The sequence below is a fragment of the Balaenoptera ricei genome, chromosome 5 (assembly GCF_028023285.1).
Source record: "Balaenoptera ricei isolate mBalRic1 chromosome 5, mBalRic1.hap2, whole genome shotgun sequence".
In the NCBI taxonomy this organism is placed as follows: Eukaryota; Metazoa; Chordata; class Mammalia; order Artiodactyla; family Balaenopteridae; genus Balaenoptera; species Balaenoptera ricei.
Genome location: NC_082643.1, coordinates 100,730,445 through 100,753,600, shown reverse-complemented (window position 1 = coordinate 100,753,600; position 23,156 = coordinate 100,730,445). Strand labels below are relative to the sequence as shown.

Sequence of the window (23,156 nt, the reverse complement as noted above, 5' to 3'; positions counted from 1 at the left end):
ATGTACCGCAACAAAGAGTAGCCCCTGCTCCCTGCAACTAGAGAAAGCACGCACGCAGCAACGAAGACCCAACGAGGCCATAACTAACTAACTAAACTAACTAACTAAATAAATAAATAAATAAATAAAAGAAGCACAGATGAACAGATTTGGAGGCAGTGGTGAATAGGTGATTGACTTTGAAGCATCCATTCTTGTACATCAAGATCATAACTGGGTATAAAGTCAAAATAAAAATAATAATTGGAGATTTATAAAGTAAAAATAATAACTGGGGATTTGGTTGGTTAGTCAACTGAGTAAACTTGAAATTCATAAGGGATAGAGGCTTATCTAAAAGTGTATTTCTGCAAAGAATATCTCGTCTCTTAGGGCTGATCCTGATTCTTGGTTCAATCAACGTGTTCCCTTCTCATCAAAACTCCACTTCCTCAAGTTAAAGTTTTTACTAAATGATACTGCATTAACACGAATTATATAATTCCTTTCTAAAGTGTGTTCAGTGGCTTAGTTCAGAGAAATAGAACTGTAGTAGGCTTGGTGACATGTAGCCTTTCAAGAAGGTATTAGTCACCATTTATAGTACTTCTACCACTGGACACGTCTCTGGTTTTGAATCCTCAGAACAACTCTGTAGTCAGCTAATCTCTGAATTTAGAGATAATCAATGGACGATGAGCATCTTAATCAGGCAGCTTGCATATGGTATTTTATGGATGAAGAATCTCAGACCCAGAGAGATTAAGTAACTTGCCCAGATCACAGAGCTAAAATAATGGAGTTAGATTTTAAAACCAGATCACTTGGTTCCAAAACCGATGCTTTTCCACCTTCCCAAATTAATCCTCCTAGTAGAATTTTTACTCTCCACTTTGGAAAATATTGGTTACCACTTTTCCTATTTTAATTGTGTTCTCCTGTGCTTGGATGGGGCCTCCATACAGGGTCACCTGTATACACTCCACTCCCCCAATTCAAATTCTCTGATCAGTTTCCTACCCTTCCATCCCTGTGTAATGCCAAATATATTAGTTTCCTCTTGCAGCTGTAACAAGTTCATACAAAGTTAGTGGCTTTAAACAGCACAAATTTATCATCCTACGGTACTGTATGTCAGAAATCCAACACAGGTCTCACTGGGCTAAAATCAAGATGTCAGCAGGGTTACACTCCTTTCTGGATGCTCTAGGGAAGAATCTGTCTCCTTGCTGTCAGCTTTCCTCACCTCATGGGCCCCTGCTTCCATCTTTAAAGTCAGTGGCATCAGGTCAAGTCCTTCCCACACTCCCAGCATCCTCTTCCACTTTTAAGGACCCTTGTGATTACACTGTGCCCACCTGGATAATCCAGGGTATGCTCTCTCTCTTTCTCTCTCTCTCTCTCAAGTCAACTGATTAACAAACAATCCATCTTCAACCTTAATTGTGCTTTGCCATGTAACCTAACATATTCGCAGTTTCTAGGGATTTGGACATGAACTTCTTTGGGGGCCATTATTTTGCTGACCACACCAAGTATTTCCAGGTTCTCTGTCCCAGCAAGGTGAGAGGCTGTGTTTGGGGACAGGCACCATGGAGATGGTCCTGATTAACTTACTAGAGAAAAAAAATAAATAAATGTCAGGGAAGGGAGAAGGCTGTCTAAGGCACATAGGATGGGCGATGTAGATGGGAAAAGGGAACTAACTTTAATAAGAAGTCACTAGATTCCAGGGACCAACCAGGCTCTTTTAGAGTCTGTCCCCAGCCCTACCAGGCCAATTTTGGTTCTCCTTCCCAGAAACTCCTGTTGGTTTTCTGAATTTGATTTAGGAAGATCCCTGCCTGCCACAGAGAAGGGCATAGACTTATTGCTGGATATCCAAAGGGTCTCTCACATCCCATCAGATGCCTCAGGAGGATGGTTCTCCTTCCAGCTCTTTAACACCCATTTGTAGATCCTGAAATCTCACTGAAGATGTTTGTCATTAAACTCTCTGATTGGGAGTAGCCATCAACACCCCCCCCACCACACACACACCATTCAAAGCTCTTTCTTCATGAAATCTTTCTTTCATTACAGGTTTCCCTTTTTCCTATAAACCCAGTTTCCCCCAGGTATCCATGCTGTGGAGAGAGGAAGTCTGATTGGAGTCAGGCTGACTTACCAAACCAAGCTCCACCCACAGGCCACTGTGTGACCTTTGTCTGACATTTAACCTCCCTGGGGCTCAGCTTCCTCAACTTTAAAGTGGAAATAATAATACCTACTTCACATGTTGATAAAAAATATTAAGTGAAATTCTATATATGTAATTGTTCAACCCAGTACCTGGTGCATATTTGGTATCAATGCCCTTTAGTTTCTGTTCTCATCAGAAGGCTCATGAGATAATAATTAGATAAACAACTCAATAGCAGCAAACATTAATTAGGTGTTTCTATGTGCTGGGCACCACCCTAGGAACTTTACATGCATCATCACATGTAAACCTTACATGTAGCATGACAATCTAATGATGTAAGCCCCCCTGTTGCACCCACTTAAAAGATGAAGAAACCAAAACCCAAAGAGGTTAAATAATTTATCCAAGGTCATAGTTAAAGGAAGTTGGAGGGGGATTTAAACCCATCTGGGTCAAACAATGAAGATGGCATTCTTAACTTACTTAGAAATAGGCTGGCTTACAGATATGAGAAAGAAAAAAAGATTAAAAAAACTTTTAAACTTCCCATGCCTTTGCTAGCCTTTCACCTATAATCAGCACTCCAGTTTCTGACCACCAACCAAGTCATTTTCTCCCAAGCTCTTCTACCACCTGGATTCCTAAACCCAGGAAAGGAGGAAGAGTGCTGGCCTGAGTAATCTGTATGGTCACTAAAGCTTCTCCCATCAAAGGGCCAGCAATACCAGTTCACAATTAACACCTAATTCACAATTGCTGATATCTCAGCATCTGTTCTCTGGACCTGCTGGTGGTCCCTCCCCAACTCCCGCCCATCAGAGCATTTTATTGTGGACAACTTCTTTGGAGGCTTTCATGAAGTCTGGGTGTTAAAGTTCTGGAAGGAGCAGCATTGGGCTAACAGATGGGAAGATAATCTCTCTGGTGTCCTGCTTGAACTCAGCTCTGGCAGAAGCCACTGGCACACGTTTAACCTGGGAGGGAAAGCACATAACTGATGAAAACCCAAGACTGGCAGAGCAGGTAGGTCCCAATGACCTTGAAGGTCTGTAGTCTTTGGCCTGGCTGCATATTAGAATAATCTAGGGAGATTTTAAAAGATATTGACGCTCAGGTCCCAGTACAGAACAACTGAACTGGAATCCCTAAGGGTGGACCCAGCTGTCACTAGTAGTTTTTTGAATTCTCCCCAAGTGATTCTGGTGTGTTACTGGAGTTAAGAACCAATAGTGTGTCCAACTGATTCTTTCACAGATGAGGAAACTGAGGCCCTGAGGAGTTGTATTTGCCTGGAAGTGGCAATTGTCACCAGTTTGAATTGTAACTTCAGTTCACTAATGTGTAACCAACCTCAGGAATCAATAAATGATGGAAGAAAATAAAACAAAGTTAAATATGAAAATTAAGGGAAGCAAACAGATTACTGGAAGGAGATGCATTTTGCAAATGCAACTACTCTAAATCTGATTGCATGATATGCTCTTTACCTGTTCATTTTTCCGAATCATCCCATTAACCCCTTAGACTGCATTGGCGCCAAAGCAGAACTATGACTCCTTCATCTCTGCATCCCTGCTTCTAGCACAGTGCCTGGCTCAGTGTTATGGGTTGCATTGTGTCCCTCAAAAATACATGCTTGAGTTCTAAGCCCTGGTACATGTGGATGTGACCTTTGGAAATTGGGTCTTTGCAGATGTAACTAAGTTAAGATGAGGTCATACAGGATTAGGTGGGCCTTAATCCGATGTAACTGGTGTCCTTAAGAGAAGAGAAACAGAGACACACCTTGTGAAGGTGGAGGCAGAGATTGGAGTGATCTGTCTAGAAGCCAAAGAACACCAAGAATTGATGGCTACTACCAGAAGCTAGGACAAGGCAAGGAAGTAATCTTCCCGAGAGCCTTTGGAGGGAGCACGGCCCTGCTGACACCTTGATGTCTAACCTTCAGAACTGTAAGAGAATAAATTTCTGTTGTCTTAAGCCACGCAGTCTGTGATTGTGGCAGCCCAATAAGCCAATATAGCCAGTGTTTCAACAGCGTTCCTGGATCCATCTTTGACAATGAGTCCTCGAGATAAAATGTTGGGGTTCACAAGCCTGCTTCCCCCCTTATTAGCTGTGCAACCTTGAGCAAATCATGTAAGTTCTCTAGGCCTCAATTTATCTACCTATAAGACGAGACTAAAATAGCACATACCTCAAAGAGCTAATACATCTAAAGTGCTTAGCACAGTACTTGTTCCATAGTAAGTGTTTAATAAATATTAGCTAATATTGTACTTGTGTAATCCGAGAACTCCTACACAGTCTCCTGGTGATTCTTCTCTGTGCCTAGCAGCATTTCTCTAACAGTTAGCCAGGGCCTTCTGGACCACATGAAATGTGATTTCACTTCCTAGAGGTTCATGCTTTATCCCATCACCAGGCAGAAAGCTGCTCTGTGTAATAGGTGCTATTTGTGCCTCACGCGTGTTGCCTTGGTCCATCCTTGAGGTCACCTACAGACAGTTCAGTGCACACTGAGGGGGTCCTAGGCCTCTCTGACACCTGAGGGTGTTTTCTGGCCACAGAACATCCCCAGCACTCCTGGGGCTGCATGGACTTGGGGTTAACCAGGGGGAACAAGGAAGCAACCCTCCAAACACTGAGGGAAGGGATTTGACAGAGAAATATGCCAGTTCTTTTCTTCTCAGTAGAACAGATCTGAGGAGGTATGTTTGCAGTGGGTCCCTAATGTGATTGAGCCCCAGTTGGCAGGACCTTCTAGATCAAGGGTCAGCAAACCATGGCTCATGACCCCAATTCAACGTGACACCTGTTTTTATAAATAACATTTTATTGAAGTACAGCCATGTCCTTTTATTTACACATTGCCTATGACTGCCTTCAGGCTACAGGAGCTGAGTTGACTAATTGTAACAGAGCCATATGGCCCACAAACCCTAAAATACTCTCTGGTCCCTTACAGAAGAAGTTTGCTGAGCCCTGCTAAAGATGAAGTACACTTCACTGAGCTCCTTTCCTTCCCTGACTCACTTCCCCACTTGTTTACATTGCTTACTGGGCTTATCTCCCAAGTCCAAGTGCTGTGGTTGGCTTTTGGAAGAATCCAAACTAAGACACTCTATTAAAGTATCTTCCCCATCTCAACATTCAACTCAAAAATGTGCTGTATAAATGAGTGGATGGAAAGTAGAAAGAAGCTGCTAGGTCCCCAGTTAAAGAACCCTATTAAATGGGGCACTATATCTAAGAGGGACCCTGTGACAAGTTAGAAGAAAAGACAAAGATTTGATACATTCCAGGTGCCCCTTCCTTGCCTACTGACCACCCCTAGCTTCTGAAACCCCAAGATCTCTACCTCATAAATAAACTTGCCTCTTGCAGTCACATTCTCTGAAAGGGTAAATAAATACTACTTCCAAGATTAGGTATGTAGTACACAAACCCTAAGTCTGGGTCTTAGGACAGGTGCTCTGATAAATTCATTATCTAAGCAAATGAAGATGACTGGGAGTAAAGAGGAGCCGGTACAGAAAGAGGACCAGGGAGTCACACACCCAGTGTCTGGCACTGATGTCTTGATGTCTTGTTTTATCCTTTTATCAGCTCTCAGTAGTAGGTGAAAATATTTTTAAACATTTTCCCAGAGGTATATAGTAGGACCAGAATCTGAAGCCAGGCACACTCCTTCTGTCACACTTGAGCCCCTTCCAATGTATCTTCCATGTGCCACTCATTGCACTCAGGACCATCTCATACTTTGCCAATGTGGAGGCTTTGTCTGCTTCTGTTTGATGTAGAGGGACCCTGCCTCCCAAGTTTAGGGGATAGTATATCACTTCATTCGTGTGGTAGACAATCACCTCTGTGTGCCAGGAACTATGTGAGGCATTGTGGCACCATGAGGACATACTCACTGACCTCCTACAACTACAACTGGGAGCACAACTGACCTTCGACCCCAGCTGCAGCACCTGAAATCCACCACATTGATGCCAAAACCATGCCCTTCACAGGCTGCCCCTCAAATGACTGGCTGCTGCAGGGGCTCTAAGCCTGACTCCTTCCTGGGACACTCAGGACTCAGGGACTCCTTTATTAGCCAACTTAGGCTCAAGGACTTCCCAGCAGCTTTGCCAACCCTCCCTTAGACTAAACAGTGGTCTGGGATGCTTCCAACCAACCTTTTCCCCTCTCCCCTTCACAGGTCCAGACTTAGATTGGCCTCTGAAGCTCTCCCAGCCTTTCCAAACTCCCTCCCTATTTCCTTTCACATGGGCATTTCCTCCAATAAAATCTTTGCATGTTTAATCTTGTCTTGGTTTCTGAGTCTTGAAGGACCTGGACCAACGTGGGTTGGTTCACTCAAGGTCTCACAATTTCTATCTCTAGCTTTTAGATAAAGTACTGAGAAATTCACTAGCCCACTGTCAAATAGCCAACCAGGAAAGGCTTAGTGCTTAAACTCAGTTTCTTCTGACTCCACAACGTATATTCTCTTCATTGGTCACTTTCCGGAATGGACTGTCTCCCTCCTGCACAGAAATCTTCATGGAGATTAGCAGAAGGCATAAGCACTTCCTGCATTACTCACAAAAAACGTAGAGGCTAAGAAGAAAATACACAGTGCTTTGAGATCATGTACAATGAGGGTAAAAAGACAAGATGAGGGTTTTACAGGTGTCTCGGGACATGATTCCATGAGGGATGGAAGAAAAAGCCCCAAGACATCCACTAACGCAGGATGATACAGTGACTAAGATGCTCAAAGATGTTGGGGGCGGAGCATTCCATTTAATAAGAAACTTTAAAGAACTAGCTGTGCAATTGATGGAAAAGAAAACCTTAAAACACTACTTTTAAAAAGCAAGAGAGGGAAAATATAACCAGTTAGATTCAGGTCAGCATCTCCGGTGAGGGATTTAGGATTTTTGTGAACCTGGTGACTTTATTCTAAATCTCACAAATGGCAAGATGATAGCAGAAAGGAAATGCAGGATAGAAAAATACAGACAGCCTCTATATAGTTGGCAAATAGCTACTACCCCAAATGACTGTGCTCAACTCCCTCACTCCCAGTCTCATCCCCCAAGGCTCCTGGGAGCCAGCAACAAAAGAGTTAATGCACGGCCTAACCATAACCTCCAGGAACCAGGTCCACGTCCTTGATCAGAACCTACTCTTATTGATCCAGAACCACTGTAAATAGGAATGTGTCTATCAGATCAGATCATCTTCAGTAGGCAATCTTCCCAACCCCCTAAATGGTGTCAGCTGCCCCTCCCTTTGCCGTCCACCCCATAACTCCTCCACTATTTCCATCATAGCCTGTGCCACTGTGTATCACCTACACATTAAGCACATATACATACTCACACACACACACTGGGCAGGATTTACATCTATTATTCACTAGCACCATGTTTGGCACATAGTAGGAGCTCAATAAAGCCTAGTTGAATGGTTGAGTGCACAGATAGAGGGAGGGCCTGATGTATCTATGGCGATTGAAAATCTTTTTGCTTTTATCCTGGTCAGTATAACCAAGGCATTTTCTAAAGTGGTTAGAACACACCTGAATATATCTTTCACACTTAGTCAGGTATAAAACAGTTTCCAATATACCTCACTTCTGGTTATACCCATACTAGTTGTGTGTCTAAGAGTCAATGACTTAACCTGTCCAACCCTCATAGAAGCCATGGTATAACCTAGACTTTAGAAGACAGCTCACTTACAAGGCCACTAACAAAGTGACAGCAAAACTGTGAAAGACAGGTCGCAGCTAAAATGTCACTCCATGGGTTTGGGATGGGAAAAAACATTTGCTGAGTCCTTGCCATGTGCCAGAAACATTTTACTTGTCCCATCACTTTATTCTCACAAGAACACCGTGAGGTAGTTATTATTATCCCCATTTTACAGATGAGAAGAACAAGGGGCTTGATAAATCCTACCCAAGGATACAAAGTTAATAAGAAGTATGGTCAGGATTCAAACCCTGGACAGCCTAACTCAAAGTAAGTGACTTTCTACTTAACCCCCAAATCAGGCCTTTTGACTCAAGATTATGGTTTGATTTTCTCTCTGAGAAGTAGGAGGCCAGGGATCTCAGGCTCTCCTGAATGTCCACTAAGGAGTGTAGACCTGCAATTGTAGGTCTGCATAAGGGATAGGAGTGAACAGGATGATTCTAAGAGATGTTACCCAAGCACACTGGGCTAGAGACAAGCTGCTAGCATCCTGTGTGATGTCCAGTGCCAAGAAATACCCCAGCATGTTTTCTTTACAGCCTGGAGTCAGGCAGAATTCAGAGATACAAGACTGTACACTCCCTGAAGACTGGGACCATGCCTTGCTCATCCTTCTATCATAGCTACCAGGCTTAATAATTGTCCATGGACTTCAAATGAATTGTATTTTTAAGGCACTGCTTTTAAATTTAAGGGTTTTTTTTTTTTTTAAGTATTAAGGAAATGGGAGAAGGAAAAAAAAAAAAACCCTATGAAAATTGGAGAGGATCCAAAGTATAAAGAGATTTATTTAAGAGATAAAAATTAAATGAACTAAAATGCACAACTTGGTTAGACAAAATATGACAAGTATAAAAGCCTATGATTTGAAAGGTGCAAACAAGATAGAGAGCACCATTTCATACTGTTTTTAATATGGTATAAAGGTGAGAGTAACTAGAGAAAGTAATCTGGGCTAGGAAATGAGCCTGCCAGCAGAGTCCAGGACCAAGCTGAGTCAGAGAAATGGTTTGGGATGGGGAATTTAGAATCCCAAGGCCCCAGATTTAACTCTTGAAATGATCTTGGTGAACCACTGCACTCATTCATTCATCCATCAAACTAGTATTCATGGAGCACCTGCTATGTACCAGGAGCTCTGCACATAGTGGCCAGGCTACCTGCCCTAGTGAAGCTCTCTTTCAGAGACGAGAGACCATAACAAGCAGCATAGAGTGGAGGGTTTTATGAAGGGAGCTATAGGAGCACGTACAGAGATCTATCCTGGTTTAGGAGACAGGGAAATCTCCCTGGGAAAGAGATGGTTTAAACCAAGATTGCAAGAATGAAGAAGTGGTAGAGAGGCTTCCAGGAAGACAGAGAAGCATGTGATAAGGTGCTATGGACTGAATGTTTAGATCACCACCACCCCACTCCACCCTACTGCCCCCCCCCACCAGATTAGTATGTTGAAACCCTAACCTGCAAAGTGTTGGTATTTTGAGGTGGGGCCTTTGGGAGGTAATTAGGTTTTTAGATAAAGTCATGAGGGTGAGGGCCCCATGGTGAGATTAGTGCCCTTATAAGGAGAGGAAGAGAGACTACAGCTCTTTCTTTCTCTCTCTCCCACCTCCCCCTGCCTCTCTGCTGTGTCAGGACACAGCCAGAAGGTGGCCATCTGTAAACCAGAAATAAAGCTGTAACCACTATCCAACCATGTTAACACCCTGCTCTTGGACTTCCAACCTCCAGAACTGAGAGAAAATAAATGTCTGTTGTTTAAGCCACCCAGTCTATGGCATTTTGTTACAGCAGCCTGAGCTGACTGAGACAGAAGGGAAGGAGGTGAGAAAGGGAGCAGTCACCAAGGAATTGAACCAAGTGTGAGAGGGGGGCTGGTGGGTAGGATTCAAGAGAGGGGTAGGCAAGAGACAACCAGAACTGGCCCATATGCCGGGCATCTCAACAACAATAGGGAGCTACTAAAGGTGGGATCAGATTTATAATCTAGAAAGGTCTTTGGGGCAGAAGTGTGAAGAAAAGATTGGATAGATGAAGATGGATTCAGGAAGAGTAGACTGGAAGCTGTTCAGTACTCTGTGAATAAATAATTTAAAACACTTCCCTATGACAGTGACACATGATGTCAGTGGATGAGTAGAAAATTGTGAAGGGAAATCCTGGCAGATGCACAGCCATGGCCGAGGCAAGGCAGGGATCATAGAGGACACAGAGTGTCTGGGAGCAGCAAGAATTTCTTGTGGCCTCAGTGTGACATGAGTGAGAATGAGTGACAGGGGAAGACATGAAACACGTGTGTTCAGCCAAAAGGTAGAGACTTTCCTCCATAGGCCAGTAGAGAGGAGCAGTTAAGGGCAGAGGTTTGGGATCAGAGCAGTCAGAGTTCAAACTGCCACAGCCTGTGTGCCCGTGATCAGGTGACTTATGTCTGAGCCTCAGCTTCCTCATCTGTAAAATGGAAACACTCTATTAAGCCAAAGGTTAAGTGCTCAGTGAGTTGTCTTGATGACATGATAGGGGCTTCTGAGGGGTCTGGAGCAGACATGGAAGCAATGGGGCCACATTCTGGGTATTCTTTGGACATCATATAAATGCACTCTTGCTTTTCTTCTCCAGAGAGCCTCAGGGAGGTTTACCTTAGACATGTCCAAGGAGGTTGAGTGGCCAAAGCACCCAAAGGCTCATGTCATACTAAAATGTAGTTTTTCTTAGGACACAGAGCCAAACAATATGGAAGGTCTATGGGGTCTCTGATTCTCAGTTCCATGTCTTCGTGCACTTAAGGTGCCTCAACATCTTTTCTTGGAAATGACCTGCCTCTTCATACCCACATACCATCCTGTGCCAATAATAACGCATATCATTGCCTGCATGAGAATGCCAGAAAAGAGGCTGGTGACAATCAGGTGTGCCCTTTCAACAGGGCACCCCTCTTCCCCCTCTCCCAGGCCTGGCTGAAGGCAGTGTTCTCACTTGAACCTCCCGAGCTCCAAACAGGCTGGGCAGCCATGACCCAGAGAAGAGGTGCCATCTGCCCTTGGCCTCCAGCAGGTGTGGGATGGGCTCCAGATGAACTCAGCCTGTCTGCCCTCTGGACCAGTGTTTGCCCTGCTTCACTGGAGGTCTTGCAGCCTGCAGCCCGATCGTTTACGTGGCTTGCTAGGTAAGTCCTGTGGCTAAGAGGCAGCCTCAGAACTCTAACCATTGTGATCAAAGCCCATTTCCACTTAGTGGCCATGTGACTGTGGCCGTGTTACTTTCTCTGTGTCCTGTTTCCTCATCTGCAGCACAGGGTTAATAATGGCATCTGCCTCATAGGTACCTGTGAGGGTCAAATGAATTAATATGTGTGAAGAAGTTAATACATGTTTACTACTATTATGATGATGATGGATGATGATGATGATGAGTCCAGGGGCCGCTAAGGGTTGAGGAAGCCGCGTTCTTCTTTGGAAGAAAGCTTAGTGGGTTGCACAGGGAGCCCCTGCCTTGTCATGTTTCACCAGTTGTCACACACGGGAATGTCCTGCCTGTGACCTCTACCATCTACATCGAGCTAGTGCAAAAGGCAAATCTCTACAAGATGGTCATCCATGGTAAGTTTCCCCAGCCTTCTGTGAAGCCTGCAATATTAGAGCAGAAAGAACGAATCCAGTCTGACACCCTCATCTTAGACTAAGGACATCCAAGGACAGAGAGGGGCAGTAACCAGACTGAGGTCACACAGCTAATTGGTGGCAGAGCTGGGTCTACAGTCCTGGACTCTTGAGGAGTAGCCTCATGCTATGCAATGAATCTGCAGTGATGGGATCCACAAAGTTACCAACGTTCACTGACGACCTCCCATGCACCAGGGATGAGACTTCAAGTTCAGGATCTCACCTCATCTTACAAGGACCCTAAGAAGTGGTTGTCGTTATCCCCATTTATGGGTGAGGAAATAGTAACCAAAGTCATGACCCCCTACAAATGCCCACTATGGGCAAGGCCCTCTTCGTGTGTGTGTGTGTGTGTGCTCTTTGGCTCGTTTGATGCTCATAACAACACTTTGAGGAGGCACCATATTGCTCCCATATTACACAGGAGGAAACTGAAGCCCAGAACATTAAGTAAAGTGTCCAAATCACAGAGCTGGTGACAGAGTTGAAATGTGAATCTAAAAAGTCAGTCCCTAGAAATCATTTCTCAGCTGAAGGAGGTTGAAGTTCTTTCTCTTGCCTGTGTAGAGCCAGGATTCGGCCTCAGCCCAAATGACTCTGAGAGCCAGAGTCTTCCATCACCCACACTTATCCCTGGGCCCTCCTGGTGTCTGGCTATGTCCAAGACCCTGGGGCAGCCAGTGGCATTTCAAGGGGCTTCCCTGAGCCGTGGAGCCAAGCAGAGTAGCACTGACAAATCCTGCAGAGCTGAGACCTGCCGGGTGCGCTGGAACTGCACTGGGGATTAAGAGAAAAGAACGCGATTTTGTTCCTGCCTGGCCCCTGGCCAGGATACTGAGATTAGTAGAATAACTGCCAGATGGGTTACTGAATCTCTGTGCGTTCCAATTACCAACATCTAAGAGCCCAGTTCCCATTCCAAGCTCAGAGCGACTCTCAGCAAATGTCACCCTTGCTCTGAGAATGCTTGCCCGGCAGGTCACTTCAATTTCTGAGCTGGCACGTTAGTGTGGCGGGCACTTTCTTCCTCCTCTCCTGGCCCTTTATCTTTCTGTTTTCATTGAGCTAAGCTCTGTGAAATGAGTGGCTGCTCCCCACCCTGCCCATCGTCCCCAACACCCTGTGCTCCACACAACTGACAAGGAACAATGGGTCCCCTATCAGCAGAGGCCGAGGCGCGGCCGGCAGGACAGGAAACCTCTGCAGTGCACTCCCGCACCAGCTCCGCCGCGGCCACCTCCCCAGTGCACCGGCTGAGGCCTCTCACTGAAGTCAAAGCACAGCATCTCTTTAGAAAGCAAAGCCCGCCCAGTCTGCAGGCCCCCTAGGTCCTGAGAAAGGCTTTCTTCTCCCGTGGCGCCGGGCCCACACTGCTGCATTTGGGGGCCCTCAGACACTGGATTCCAGGCCTGGAATGAAGGGGGGACTCCTTTTCATTCCATTTCAACAAACACAGCACATTTATTAGTGCTTGTGCTTGGAAATCTGGGTGAAGAGACACCAATGAGAACATCTATTCTTGCTGTCAAGGTACCCATTATCTGGGAAAGAAGGGTAAGGCAGGGAGGGAAAGAAGGGCCCCAGAGAAAGACAGAGATGGTACAAAACAACCTAAAGCTTGTTTAAACAAAAAAGTGATAAGAATCATAATCACTACATAGAACAGCAAAGCATGGCAGCTGCAGGTAGGGGGTGCAAATCCAGTCTGCTGTTTTTTGTTTTTTATTTTTTTACTTTTTTGCTACCTGTTTTTATAAATAAAGTTTTATTGAAACACAGCTACACTCATTTGTTTACACATTGCCCATGGCCATTTTCGCCATAAATTGGCAAAGCTGAGAGACCACATTCTCTGTAAGGGTAAATTATTTACTGTATGGCCTTTTACAGAAAAATGTTGCTGACCACTAGTCTATATGGGTATTTTACATGTTTAATTCCACTTAATCATCACAACAACTCTTATCCTGTAAGTATTATTAACTACACTTTGAAGGTGGAGGCAAAGAGAAGGTAACTGCTAAAGTTCACATAAATTGAAGAGAAGTATCTGGATTTGACCCAAAGGCACTGCTTTTTCTTCACACCTGTAAGCTAAGACTTGTGCTCAACCTTTAAGTTGGCAGATGATTTTGATTAATGGCGAGGAGTTGGAGAAAACATACCAGAGAGGAGGAGTGGCTTAGGGGACAGCAGAGTGGCAGGAAGGAACACAGCCAGCAACAGAGGCGACCTTGAGAAAGAATGCTAGAACTGCAGAGCCAGAAGGAGCCTTCAAGATCAAGCTCATAAAACCCTTCATCTTAATCAGCTCAGGCTGCTGTAACAAAATTCCAGAGACTGAGGGTCTTGAGCAACAGACATTATTTCTCACAGTTCTAGAGGCTAGAAGTCCAAAATCAAGGTGCCAGATTCTGTTCCTGGTGAGAGGCGACTTCTGGCTTACAGATGGCTGCCTTCTCAGTGTGTTCCCACACAGTGGGGAGAGAGAGAGAGAAAGAGCGAGGACTCTTGTCTCTTTTCCTTTTTATACAAGGACACTAATCCCATCACAGGGGCTCTTCGCTCATGACCTCATAAACCTAATTACCTCCCAAGACCCACTCCAAATGTCAGCACATTCTGGGTTAGGACTTCAACACTGCATCTGAGGGGGACACATACATTCAGTTCATAACACCTTATCATACTACTCTGGAGACCAGAGAAGCAAAAGAATGTATGCAAGGTCACACAGCAATAAAGACCAAGCTGTAAGCAAAACACTCTTAAAGCTTTGTGGCGTCTGGACCCTTTCTGGGCCAAATGTGCTTCCCTATCAGATGCCCTGTGTTTACTCTGGGCTGATCACAATCCCAGGGAGCACTGGAGCCTTGCGTCCCTTTGTGCTGTTTGGAGTCAGAATCAAACCAGTTGTGCACTTGGTGTTTGTTTTACTTGCATGCCTTCATGTGACACTAGTTTCTGTTTGACCAGGTGTACAGAAAGGACACAGGACTGGAAATCAGCCGACCTGGCATCCTGTTTGTCACCGGCTCCATGCATGACCTTGGACAAGTCACTTAAATGCTCCAGCGCCCATCTCCAACTGTGTAAAATGCGGGACCTGAGACAGACATCACTTTCCTTTTGGCTCCAATTGTTCATATCGAATAAGACTGATTAACACAGAAATCGTTAAAGGACCCAAAGACCACATACCAGTCGGCTGGCCATCCTTGTTTTTCTGTCACACTTGATCTTACCAGATCAAGAATCAGGAATGTATTATTTGAATTTGTGAGACATAAAATATCTACAACTAGAATTCAGGCATGCATTGCACAAAAAGTATTAATTGAGCTTAATTTTTGTCAGGATTTGCACTTCATGCTAGGATGCTGCTATGAATAAAACAGAGGGGTGACCAGACAGTGTGATGTGGCGTGAGAAATGCCACACACAAGAGGAAGGTAAAACTAGGTACACCAAGGAGCTCCAGAGCCAAACAGCCTGGGTTCAAAACCTGACTACACCTAATTATCTGTGCAGCCTTACACATGTTCTTTAACTTCCCTCACCTGTAAAACAGAGATAAAAATGAAGCAGACTCACAGATATGGAAAACAAACTAGTGATTACAAGTGGCAGGGCTTGGGGAGGGGGAGTGGGAGGTCCAAATTATTGGCTGTAAGAACGGCTACAAGGATGTATTGTACAACACGGGGAATAGAGCCAATATTTTATAAAAACTATAAATGGAATATAACCTTTAAAAGTGTATAAAGAATTTTTTTTTTAATGTTTAAATGGTATTCATCTCGGGGTTGTTGCGGAGGATCAGCTGAGTTAATTCTTGTAAAGTTCTTGAAACCATGCCTGCACAGGTGAGCACATCAGCTATTATGCTGGTGATGGACACATACTGGGTGACAAAGGAGAAAGGAGAAAAGACTCCTACGTGATTCAGGCCAGGGTTGGGGGGATGTAGTAGTGAGGGCTTCCCAAGGGGAGTGACATCAAACTGAGGCCCAAAGAATGAGCCGGAGTCAGAATGGTGGAGGGTGAGGGTGAGAAGTCTCCTTGGGCAGTGGGACTCTGGTGTGAGAAGTCCCTCAGACAAGGGTGAACGGGAGTCTGGGGGGAACCAAGAATTGGGGGAATTCCGTCCCTGCCTTAGGGGCCACGTCAGCACTGCAGGTTGGAGTTTGGTCAAGCAGGACTTTTTTCCAGAAGCCGCCAGGGACAGAAGAACTCAGGGTGAGTGCTGGCTCTGTGCAGTCCGGCTCAGCCCGGGAAGCCAAGGACCAATGCAAAAATCAAAAGAGCTGGAGCAGCTGGAGCTGAAAACAAAGTCAGGAGGGCCAGAGGGCAGCCAAGTAGACACTGGAAGAAAGCAGAGAGAGAGAGATCACAGGTAAAGCAGAAGTAATAGGGTTCAAGACAAATGACCAAAGAAGGCCGAAATGCCAGCAGCCTGTGTGTATGGGCCTGATCACAGGGTATGCGGGTAGACCAGCCTGGCTTGATGGCCAAGGGCCTGGACGGATGCCAGGCACCCTTATGCACTAACTAGGCTAAGAAATGAGTAGTCCAGTCAAGGTGATTTCGGGAAGATCTCTCTAGACTCACACCTGTGCTCAAACGTTGCCCTCTCTTGCCCTGGTTGGGGTGAGGGGCATTCATGGGGAATTTTCAGCATCATCACTCCAGTGTGTCTAGGAGGAAAGTGTAAGGAGAAACAGTTTTCAACAGCTTCTGCTCTAAAGCCAGAAGGTCTACGATCACCACTGCACCTCCATCTCATGTACTTGTAAGTGCAGATAATAATGGAGCTATTAGGTTATTTTTTAGGAGGACTGCATATAGGCAAAGCACTTAGTGCTTAAAACAGAGTGAGTATTTTATGTTATTAATTAATTTGGTTTTGCTTTACCTACTCATCTAAGAGAATTTACCTAAGCCTATATTCTAGGCTCCACGTTGGCTGCTCAGAACAAGAAGAATAAGGCATGGTCCCTGCCCGCAAAGAGCTTACAGTCTAATGAGTAAACCGGGCAAGTGAGGGATGAGTTCTAGTGGCTCTGGCAGAGAGAAGCCCATGATGCTGGGGGAGGCCTGATGAAGGGAAAATAGATTGGGAACAGAAATATAGATGGTAAATGCAGACTGATCTGTTCTGATCACTCACACTTCTAACAATGGCCCAGGGAGGGAAGAGGAACAAATACCAACAAAAGCAAGAACTGTGAAGATAAAGTAGTGACAATGCCCTGAGAAGGTGCAGCCTCTCCATATCACCAACCCCCAGGCCACCTATTAGAGAAGACACTGTTCTCCATTATTAAAAAGATGCTGATGTACTGTACTTTTGTGGCTCAGAATAAACATGTATTTCAGAGAGTTTCCAACAAGTTGTGACCAAGTCTCCTTGTCTTCCTGATATTTAGGCTTCTGGGATTATATTGTTCCGCATCGATTTATAATGCAATAAAAATAAATATGGAAGGCAATGGATTTGTCTTATGGAAAAACGAAGACATCAGCGAGTTTCACATACATTCAAGGTTTTATTTCTATTTGAGTTTCATGTTTTGAGAAATAAATATATTAAGGGTTAGGACAACTATCGTTCTTAGTGGCTCCATCATCCAAACATTTAAAACAAGAAAAAGATATCTTTGCCTACAAAGTAAAGTGAGAATGAAAGCAGTTACCAGAATAATTCAAGGCTACCTAATATCATTTTTGTTCATTTTTTGCCAGTTTTTGGTAACTCTGACAATTTGATCCAAATCACATCTTGACAGATGGATTCACTTTCCATCTGCTCCCAGAAAGACATTTGAGTGCAAATGTATATGTGTTTCTTCTGACTGGAATATACCAGAGTACTGTTAGGTCAAACTATTCTTTTTTAATCTGATTTTAAAACCATACATGCTTCTGGTAGAAAAATGTGAAAGTATAGGAAAACTTAAAGAAGAAAAACATACCCCAGAATTATAATTCCTTGTGGCAATCACAGTTTGCCACATTTTGCCACGCCACACATTGGAGTGTTTCCAGTGTCTTGCTTTGATGCAAATTTTGTTGTTTGTCTATTTGTTTGCTTCAAATCATTAAGACCTTGAAGTCTTAAAAATACTGACTGTCCTCCAGCCATGGCACAGGCTAGACTGGAAAAAGCAGCAGGACCAGCCCAGGGAGCAGTCACATGGGAGGAGACACAATAGTTTAAAAAAACAAAGCGAAACACTCAGGTCTACAGTTCCTGGGAGCCAGGTAACGTCAGATCCTCTGAGAGCACCTCCAGATGCTCCCCGCCCTTGTCCAGGCTGACAATTAAGACAGGTGTCACAGCTACTGTATGGACATGTCAGGCAGCGCCCCCTCCCTCAAGAGCCCCCCACCGTACACTGAAAATGACAAGGGTCCTACTTCTAAAACCTGGCCCAGGCTCTCTGTTAATTGACCAAGACAGGACTTGGCAACTGTTTTCTCTAAAGGACCAGAGAGTAAATATTTAAGACTTCGTAGGCCACTTGCAACCCCTGTCACATATTCTTCTTTTTCTTTTATTTGTTTTTTAAAGACCATTTTAAAACGAAAAGAAAAGTTTTAGCTGGGGCTGTATAAAAACAAGCCACAGGCCAGAGTGTGTAGACCCCTGGTCAGGGATTTCTTTCCTTTCTTATTACAATATAAAATAAAATAAAATAAAATAAAATAAAATAAAATAAAATAAAATAAAATAAAATAGAATAAAATAAAATAAAATAAAATAAACAGAGATCCTGAGAATTGTTCCATAATTGCTAAGAAATATGACATGGAGCCTTGTCCAATTTTTTAATCGAAGTATAGTTGATTTACAATGTTGTGTTAGTTTCTGGTGTACAGCAAAGCAATTCAGATATATATATATATATTCCTTGTCCAATCTTAATTGATATCCTGAGAGATGGCACAGGCAGTTAAACATTCTGTGATACACCTCCAGTTCCTCTACAGGAACAAGAGAGAGTGTCCAAGAGTTCTGAGACCACAGGTATCAAATGTTCTATATATCTTTGGGAACTCACAACCATTATAAGGTTTAAGAGGATGCCTTTCCCAGAATCAGAAAAGGCTAATTATTGCCATCAACAAATGGTTTGTAACGCTGATGAACTGTAAGAAAAAAATTTTGAAAAGATATGTAGTTTCATCTATTGCCGTCTTTACCAAAAACACAAACCATGATCCTGAACACACTCCCTTGATTTGGAGAACTTTTGAATTGAGTTGAATTGAGAATTTTACCCACATATTTAACGAGGATGAAAGACTGAATATACAAATGGGCAATGGCCAGACCATATACAAAGACAGAACTCTGACCCAAAACCTGCAGCAACCAGCCCAGGAAACCAAACGCTTATCTATAGTAATCAGCCCAGGAAGGCAGCCTGCTATAGGTCAGACTTGCTGTATCTAGTAACAACCCAGGAAGCCAAAAAATAACCCCTATAAAAATCAACCCAAAATGACCAGGATTTGATTAATAACTGATAGTGTCCCTAATGTTTCTCCTTGCTTCCAACCTAGGACCAACCAGAAAAAGCCAAATTATTGCACCCCAGCCAATTACATAGGATGCCCTGCTTCTCATTATCCTACCTACAGTTTCCCCATGTCAGTGGCTTCCAAAGATGATTACAGGTAGCTTTTCCTATTTTCCTCTATAAAGCTCTCCTACTCCTCTCCTTGACTTTGACTCTCTGCCAAAATACAAGTGATGGTGGCCAACTCCCTTATTCTAGCAAGCTCTGAATAAATAGCCTTTGCTTTTCTCATTTGGTTAGCCTTCACTTATTTCCACAAGGGTATACCCCCTTCCTTTATTTTGCATATTTATATCATAAAACTTCACCAACTTTAATGCCCCAATTCATGATTACAAAGAATTTAAAGGTAGTGAATAATGTAGGGGCTCTTTTATTTGAAATCCTAAAGTTATAAATGAGGAAAGTAAACTACAGAGGTTTTCGATCCAATGTTCCCTCCATGACATTACACTGCCTGCCTGAAGGTGGGGTCAATTCACCTGAGTCTGGGCTAAAGTGCTCTCTCTGTGAAGTAGAACAAAGAACCCAATGAATTGGTTGAGTAACACTTGTTTTGCTAAGCACCTACTATGTGCCCAGTGACATGGTGCATATAAAGGGACATACAAAAAACCTTGAAGATTCAGTGAAAAAGTTCATTCACAAAATATAAGGAAATTATATAAGATGCACCAAAAAGGAGCAAATTACATAAGATGTCATTTCCAAATTGTGTTCCAAAGAGTAACTGCTAAGTGAAAAAAAGAAATTTCTACCTCAAAAGCATTCAGAAATTAAAATTCTAACAAGCTATATTGTGGATATCAACAAACTGATTCTAAAGTTTATACGGAGAGGGAAAAGACTCAGTAGTCAACACAATATTGGAAGAGATGAACCAAGTTGGAGGACTGAGACTACGCAACTCTAAGATTTACCATAAAGCTACAGTAATCAGACAGCATGATATTGGTGAAAAAATAGACAAATAGATCAATGGGACAGAATAGAGAGCCCTGAATTAGACCCCTATAAATACAGTCAACTGATCTCTGACAAAAGAACAAATTCAAAACATCGGAGCAAAGATAGTCTTTTCAACAAATGGTGCTAGAACAATTGGACATCCACATGTAAAAAATGAATCTAAAATGAATAAACCTAAATGTAAAACACAGAACTATAAAACTCCTAGAAGAGAACATAGGAGAAAACCTAGATGGCATTGGGCATGGTGATAACATTTTAGATACCACAACAAAGGAACAATCCGTGAAAGAAATAATTTATTAGCTGGACCTCGTTATAACTAAAAGGTTCTGTTTTAAAAATGACAATGGCAAAAGAATAAGACAAGCCACAGACTGGGAGAAAAATACTTGCAAAAAAGTACAAAGAACAAAAACGCTTAAAACTCAACAATAAGAAAACAAATAACCAGATTGAAAATGGGCCAAAGACCTTAACAGACACTTCACCAAAAAAGATATACAGATGGCAAATAAGCATATGAAAAGCTACTTCACATCAGATGTCATCAGTGAAATGCAAAGTAAAACAACAACATGATATCACTACATACCTGTTAGAATGGCCAAAATCCAGAACGCTGGCAAACCAAATGCTGGTGAGGATGTGGAGCAGCAGGAACTCTTATTCATTGCTGGTGGGAATGCAAAATGGTACAGCTTACTTTGTAAGACAGCTTAGCAGTTTCTTACAAAACTAAACATACCCTTACCATACAATCCTGCAATGACACTCCTTATTATTTACCCAAAGGAGCTGAAAACGTGTCCACACAAAAATTTACACACAGATTTTATAGCAGCTTTATTCATAACTGCCAAAATGTGAAAGCAACCGAGATTCCATCAGTGAGTGAATAGATAAGTAACTGTGGTACCTCCAGACAATGGAATGTTATTCTGCACCAAAGAGAAGTGAACTAATAAACCATGAGGAGGCATGGAGGAAACTTAAATGTATATTACTAAGGGAAAGAAGCCAATTCATAAAGGCTACATACTGTATGATTCCAACTATATGACATTCTGGAAAAAGCAAAAAACTATGGAGAGAGGGAAAAATAATCAGTGGTTTCCAGGGGTTGCAGGGACGTGGAGGATAAGGATGAATAAGCAGAGGATTTTTAGGGTAATAAAAATATTCTTGTATGATATAATAATGGTGGATACATGCCATTATACATTTGTCTAAACCCATGGAATGTATAACATTAGAGTGAACCCAAAGGGAAATTATGGACTTTGAATGAGTATGATGTGTCAGTGTAGGTTCATCAGTTGTAAAAAACGTACCACTCTGGTGGGGGATGTTGATAATGGGGGAGGCTATGCACGTGTAGGAGCAGGGAGTATGTGAGAAATTTCTGTATCTTCCTCACAATTTTGCTGTGAACCTGAAACTGCTCCCCAAAAAGTCTCAAGGTTTTTTTTGATTAAACTTTTTTTAAAGCATTCAGAAAATGCTGTGTGAAATCAAATTTAACAAGGTTTTTATTACAATACTCTGATAGCATTTAACTTACAAAGAGGAAGAAAGTATAAGTGTATTTCCAAAACATAATTGATCCTAGAACTTGTTTTGAACAGAGCATTTTGGCTCCAAAGTACAGGGAATACATCCTGGGAAATGTTATTGTAGGAGGTTGTCTAAGGTGTTTGTGACATCCTGAAGACTGAAGACTCATTGAAAGGGAAGTCACTTATGCAAAAGAAGATGCCAATCACTTCCTTACTAATATCTGAGAGTTTGTTAAGGACTTACCATGTTCCAGGCATTGGGCTAAGTTATTTACGTACATTATTTCATTTAAATTTTACAATATCCCCATGAGTTGGGTACTATATTCTCACCAATGACAAAAGACGGGAACTGAGAGGTTAAGTAACTTGCCCAAGTGTTGCCTTTCCCCAGGAGGAGCTCACTAATGACCCAACCACCACTGTACTAGTCTCAAGAGGTATTGCTCCCCTTTCATGTCGTGACCCAAGGAAGGGCAGAGGGCCCTTTCACCTCTGTGTGTGCACCGTGAGGCAGGATTCAAATGTTCCTCCTAAAAGACTTTACCAAAGGAAAGTTAACATCAGTGAAATACAGATTCCAAAAACCCTGGCTTATTTAAACAGCTGAGAGTATGGCTTTAGGGTGGGAATCACAGGATTCAAATCTCAGTACATTCACTTACTAGATGTGTAACCTTGGGAAAGTCATTTAATTCCTCTAAACCTCAACTTTCTTGTCCATAAAATCAACGGTAGCACCTACTGATCTTTCAGAGTTGCTATGAAAGTTGATGAGATCACTCACTGACCAGAATGCCTGGATGTAGTAAGTGTTAAATCAGCATGAGCTAGGACTTCCCTGGCTGTTCAGTGGTTAAGAATCTGCCTGCCAATGCAGATTCAATCCCTGGTCCGGGAAGATCCCACATGCTGCGGAGCAGCTAAGCCCGTGTGCCACAACTACTGAAGCCCACGCACCTAGGGCCTGTGCTCTGCAACAAGAGAAGCCACCACAATGAGAAGCATGCACACTGCAACGAAGAGTAGCCCCCGCTTGCCACAACTAGAGAAGCTCGTGCGCAGCAATGAAGACTGAGCAAAGCCAAAAATAAATAAAGTAAAATAAATAAATTTATTTTTAAAAAAATCAGCATGAGCCATCATCACTATTAGCAGTCATCTGCTCCCCCCCAACTGACAAAGCCTGTTTTTAACCCTCACTACTTGAAAATGACCCCATAGGTACCTGGATGCTTCAAGCACAGGTCAAGAAGAGAAGACAAGAGCAAACTTGTTGTCCACGTAAGCCACACACCCCTTTTTTAGACCCTGACTAAGGATCCACCCAGCCCAGGTTGTTGACATTGGGAATGTCAAAATGTTCCCTACCACCAGGGTGTGTTTGATCTTGATCATGCAGCCCACATGTATCAAAATGCTTTCATACTGGACACACAGAGAAGAAATACACACATCGGTAA

General features: G+C 43.2%; 1 long non-coding RNA gene across 2 annotated transcripts in view; it reads right to left on the bottom strand.

Moving 5' to 3' along the window:
* The window catches only part of LOC132366040 (uncharacterized), a 444,928-nt gene that overhangs the window by 278,607 nt on the left and 143,165 nt on the right, over positions 1 to 23,156 (bottom strand). For both annotated transcript variants that reach the window (XR_009503341.1, XR_009503340.1), the window contains exon 4: positions 20,730 to 20,810. This is a non-coding gene — a long non-coding RNA (uncharacterized LOC132366040). The remainder of the gene's footprint in view (positions 1 to 20,729; positions 20,811 to 23,156) is intronic.